This window comes from Palaemon carinicauda, chromosome 29 (assembly GCF_036898095.1).
Source record: "Palaemon carinicauda isolate YSFRI2023 chromosome 29, ASM3689809v2, whole genome shotgun sequence".
In the NCBI taxonomy this organism is placed as follows: Eukaryota; Metazoa; Arthropoda; class Malacostraca; order Decapoda; family Palaemonidae; genus Palaemon; species Palaemon carinicauda.
The window spans coordinates 9,614,530-9,620,838 of record NC_090753.1 but is presented as its reverse complement, the minus strand read 5'-3'; positions in this window follow the sequence as shown (position 1 = coordinate 9,620,838).

The following is a 6,309-nucleotide window of genomic DNA, read 5'->3' as shown; positions in this document are numbered from 1 at the left end:
GGGGATAAAAGACAGGAAAATTTTGTAGTTGTAGGCGGGAATCAGAATAAGCAGGACAAGGGTGTAAATGTACAGGTGAGTATGGAAGATAAATGTATTAATACAGATGAAACTTGGATGAGTATGAATGATACTTATAGTGTGTGTGGTTTTTCGTTAGATGAGGCAAGAGAACGTATGACGGACACGAGAATGAAAGATAGGAGAATGATAAGCAGTATGAATGATTCTTTTGTTAAAGTAGAAAATGGTTTAGATGTAATGGATGAATTGTTGACAGAAATTAGTGGGATTTTCGGGCCAGATGAAACTGAGGTAGATGAAATAGTGAATGATATCTTAGACGAGCAGAGCATAGACGGGAATAGTAATAGTACGTTGAATGAAAACGACATGGAAGAAGTGAATGAGAGAGTGCAGGTATATGAAGGCCCAGTTACCCGAAGCCGAGGCCCTGTTCCTGATTGCGACTGGGTAATGAGAAAATAGGCAAGTGTTGTGTGAGGATTTGGCAAAGTAAGGGGGGAGGAATGTGGAGGATTAATTTTATTTTAATTTATTTTTTTTTGTTTGCCAAATCGAGAGAGAGAGAGAGAGAGAGAGAGAGAGAGAGAGAGAGAGAGAGAGAGAGAGAGAGAGAGAGAGAGTGTGTGAGTGTTTATTTAAGTTTTGTCAGAGAGAGAGAGAGAGAGAGAGAAATTGTTTACAGTATTGGCTTTAGTTTTGTCACAGAGAGAGAGAGAGAGAGAGAGAGAGAGTGAGTTGTTTTAGTATAGTTAAATAGACATTTTATTTGCTTTAGCTTTGTCATTAGAGAGAGAGAGAGAGAGAGAGAGAGAGAGAGTGTGTGTGTGTGTGTGAGCGAGTGTTTATTTACTTAAGTTTGTCAAACCGCAAGAAAGAAAGAAAGAGTGTTTATTTGCTTTAGTTTCGTCAGAGAGAGAGAGAGAGAATTTCATTTGCTTCCGTTTTGTTAGATCGCGCGTGCGCAAGAGAGTATGTGTGTATGTGCGTTTGTGTGTGCGTGTTTTGTGTGTCCGCGGTGCGCGCTGAGGAAAGGGTAATTAGGGAATGATTGTTTGAAGTTGGAAAGATTGTTGGTATAATTGAGGTTGTTTGTTTACCTTTTTAGCTAGGATAGGGTGGTGATGAATGTCTTGGGCGAAAGCATTGGATATCGAACGATAGTAGGAGTCGGCTGTGTATTTTTTTTGCTCTTCGAAAGCCGGCTGTGAAGCTTTTTTTTATATTCTGAGTAAGTACTGTTTTTATTTATTTTTGTTAGGCGCGTTCATGAGTGATAGAAAGTTTATTGTTTATCTTTGATTATAGTGCGATAGTTGTTAGTTAGGAGTGTTCATAAGTGTTTTTTATTTTTTTTGGCAGGCCGCGATTCCTCCTTTGGAGAGTTATATTTGAATGCCGATCTTTAGTTGACGACCTGGCCTGTATTAGATTGTTTTAAGACTGCTCTTGGATTACGCAACCGTTGATGACCTGGACTACGATTAGGATTACGATTTGATTGCACTGAACGATTTCCTTGATTTTGATGCCATAATGACCCAGCCCGTTTGAAGGATTTTCCGTTTGGATTACTGTTATAAAGATTGTGTAAGATGACGATGATGATGATGATGATGATGATACTGACACCTGTGACTCAAGGAGTTGAGGCCGTTATGGCAAATTAAGAACTCTTCGGTTACCATAAACTGTAGTGGTAGTTTGCCGTGAAAGGACAGTTCGGCTTGTGTGTGGCGACAGTGTTGGTGTCGTAATATATATAAACACATATTTTGAGCTGGTGTGCGGTTTAGTATTAAGTTTGTTAGGGTTTTTTTTATTTGAATGGTGATACGTTTTTTTTTTGGTATATTTATGAATTTAATGATTTGTTTTACGTGTAATTATTTTGGTTGTTGGTGGTTTATATGTTAAGCTTATTTTGAATGCAGAATTTTTTTTGCTTTTGGTTGCGGTGAATATAATTTTAAGGCTATGTTTTGTTTTCATTTTCCTTCTGTCCAAGAGTCCAGTTTGAAGTAGTCAGGGGAAAGTTTGTGTTGTGGGATATTTTGAAAGAAGAGTGATCAAAGGTGTGGGGGTTTGTTTTTGTTGACATCCCGCTACAAGTCCTTTGACCATTAATTATATCCGCGTCAAGCTCTATATCAGCGAGGTCAATCTCTTTTGCCCGAGACCTCGTCACAACAGAAATAGGCTTAAATAAATCTGAAACAGGTTCGTGGTCGTCCCTATCACCGACCACCGATGAAATAGGGAAAAGATCATTTTCATTCTCAATCCACAAATCATTGGCAAATATCACATCGATACCTCGGAATGGCAGCACCTCTACAACTGCCAGCAAAATCTCACCATCTAAATATATAGTCTCTACATATAATTTTTCTAGTAGGTAAGAGTTTACCGTATCCGGGAACCCACCTAGAATAACAAAGTCATAATTTTTAGATACATAACCAGTGGAAACCAAACTCCTTAACATTGAGGACTGAGCAGACCCAGTGACTCTCAAAACCTTTATTTTATGTACATTCGTTTTGTCCTATCGCTGAAAATTGTTCCGTCCGTGATATACTTTTCAAATTTTTGTCACTTAGACTCCTGCTTAATGGGTTTTCCTGTTGCTACAACACTGACAGGCGGTTGTTTTCTGTCCAAATATTTCCTTCTAGCGAAACATTTCTCTTTCACGTTACCGTGTCGGTTGCACCAAAAATATTTACTAGACTCTGTGGCCTTCCTACCACCGTTTCTGATTCTACCGCTACTTTGACCGCTAAAACTACTATTTTTATTACTATTATTATTACTGCTACCACTATTATTATTACTAATGTCAGAGCCGAGGTTGTCACCTTCAGTATGTCTATTATGGTTTTATGGAGGATTAATTTTTGTTTTATTTGCATTTTTTTTTTTTTTGCCAAATTGCAGAGAGAGAGAGAGAGAGAGAGAGAGAGAGAGAGAGAGAGAGAGAGAGAGAGAGAGAGAGAGAGAGAGAGGTGTATCGATTGTCTGTCGCGAGAAAGACTGTTGGTATAAATGAGATTGTTTGTTTATGTTTAGTTAGGTTACGGCAGTGGTGAATGTCTTGGGTGAATGCTAGTTTTGATTTTGACTGCAGCTAGAGGCTGGTGTGAATGCTGGACTATTATCATTATTCTTTATTACCAGCGTGGAAGTGTTGATTGATTTCTGAGTAAGTACAGTTTTGTTTATCTTTGCTTGTCGTGATTGTGAATGATAGGAACAATTTATTATTTATCTTTGATTTTACTGCGATAGTTTAGTTAGCTAGGAGTGTTCGTAAGTGTTTTTTTTTTTTTTTTTTTTTTTTTTTTTGCAGGCCGTAATTACTCCGTGGATAAACTTACTCCTTTGGAGAGACTCAATTTTTTGAAAGTGGATTATTGTTGCTGACCAGGCCTGTATAGGATTGTATTTAGACTTCGCTATTTGATTGCTCAACTGTTGATGATCTAGGCCTGTGTATCTTGATTGATGATGATGATGATGACTACCACCCCAATCAACGAGGCAGTTTTGGCAAATTGCCACACAGTTTAATCTGTTAATCCCCGAGCTGTGGTAGTGTACCAATAAAGACAGTTGGCTAAGTGAAAGATTATTCATGGTTTTTTTTTTTTTTTTTTTTTTTTTTTTTTTTTTTGAAAGTGTTAATGACCTCGCAATATTTATATATGAGTTTGTGCTTTGATGTTTGGGTTGCGGTTGATTTTAAGTTTTGTTAGAGGTTTGATAGATTGCCGTAAAAGACAGTCGGCTTTGTGTTGAGGACAGTGTTGGTGTCCGATAAAAGATTACATATATATTTGGTGTTGGTGTGCGGGTAATTTTAATTTTTTAAGGGTTTATTTATTTATTTATTTTTTTTGAATGATGTTACCTTTTTTTATATTTAATATTGTTTATGATTAGTTTTAAGTATTTTGAATGTGGATGGTTTTGGTTTGATTTATTATAGTTTGTAAGAAATATATATTTTTAAGGTTATGTTTTTGTTTATTTTGTCCTTTTGTCTAAGAGTCTGGTTTTAGATAACGTAAGGGGAAAGTTTGTGTTGCGGAGACAATTGTCAGTAAGTAAGATTCAAGGGTGTGGGGGTTGTTTTTGCAACATCCCGCCACAGTTTCTGTAAACCACTCTCCCTCCGTTATTTCGGGGAGAAACCTGTTTATCATTATTAATATCAATATTACTACCCACGCTTCAGATATTCTCCTGCTTATGAGCTAACGAGTATTCATCAGCAGCTATAGCTATTTCTTGGAGAGAGTCAAGTTTTAAATCTTCTAGCTGTATTTTCAAATCCCTAGTTACCATTCGCTTAAATTCTTCTTCCAAAATTATCCCCTGTAAGTTTTTCAAATTTGTCAGTTTCCTTAGATTTGAGCCATTCTTCAAAGAACTGCTCCTTGTGCCAAGCGAACTCGACAAATGTCATATTTGATTCTTTCTTGAAAAATCCTGAATTTCTGTCGATAGGCTTCCGGCAGTAAATCATAAGGTCTTAGAATAATTGCCGTAACCGTATCATACTCACTGCAAAAGTCCTCACTTAAGGTATTGTACACACCATGAGCCTTACGACACTAGACCAAAAAATAGGAATCAATTTCAGTGCACACATTAAATTAAACCCATCACCAACCTTATGATAATCATCACTACTATTACTATTATGATTACTGCATTGTAATTTTATTTCATGTTCTCACTTTCTCACCCTTTCTTCGGCTTGAAGTTGCAAAGCCTTGAACTCCAACTCTTTAATTTTGGACTGCTCAAGAAGTATGCGGAGCTTTAACTCACTCACTTGATCCTTACCTTCACCTACGCCCTAATTATCACTAGTATCGTTAGCTGCTTCTTTCTCGGGTACAGATTTTGTTCCATAATTCCAAGATAAGTCTTGGCCTCCTTCAAAACTAACCTCAACAACTGACCCTTCCTAATTTCTGAAGTTAAATCTAGGTTAAAGCATTCAGCTAAGTACCAAAATTCCTCCAGCTTTAAATCAAATAAGTTTTCCTCCCAATTATGTTTCCCAAAGAATTCTGTCACAGCTTCATGTACCCGACTTTCAGCGAGACACATGACTAACTAACAATGAGAGAGATAGCTAGAGAGAGAGAAAAAACTCCGAGAAAAGCAACAAATGCCTCATAACAAAATATTCAACGAAACTCCTCCTTCCTCACACTCCTTCCTATATATATATATATATATATATATATATATATATATATATATATATATATATATATATATATATATATATATTTATATATATATATATATATATATACATATATTTATATATAAATATATATATATATATATATATATATATATATATATATATATATATATATATGTATATATATAAATTTTAAGAAATACATATATGCATGTAGGTAAATATATATATATATATATATATATATATATATATATATATATATATATATACACATATATATATATTGTATATATATATATATATATATATATATATATATATATATATATATATATATATACATATATATATATATATATATATATATATATATATATATAAGTATATATATATATATATATATATATATATATATATATATATATATATATATATATATATATTCAAATAAGCCATATATATTTTTGATACATTAATGTCTGGAATCTCTTAACTTCGGGTTCAGAGCCCCAGGCGAAATCACGCAAAGAGAAGAGCTTGTGACCGGCGGGAATCGAACCCTGGTCTGCAAGCTTGTATAGACAGTGACTAAACAACTTGGCCACGAAGAAAGATAAAAAGTCAATGACAATTCTTCTGTACTTATACCTGTTGAATTCAGGTGTTTTGTACTTAGAATTGAAATCAACCCATCTTCACCATCGTTGCTAATTGGTAGTTTGTTACTTGGCATTCGATTAATGATAAATTTTGCACATTTAGTTGTGTTTTTCATATTAAAATAAGCCATATATATTTTTGATACATTAATGTCTGCATTCTCTTAATGACCTCGGGATCAGAGCCCCAGGCGAAATCACGCAAAGACAAGAGCTTGTGACCGGACGGGAATCGAACCCTGGTCGGGAAGCTTGTATAGACAGTGACTAAACCACTTGGCCCCGAAGAAAGATGAAAAGTCAATGACAATTCTTCTGTACTTATACCTATCGAATTCAGGTGTTTTATACTTAGAATTGAAATCAACCCATCTTCACCATCGTAGCTAATTGGTA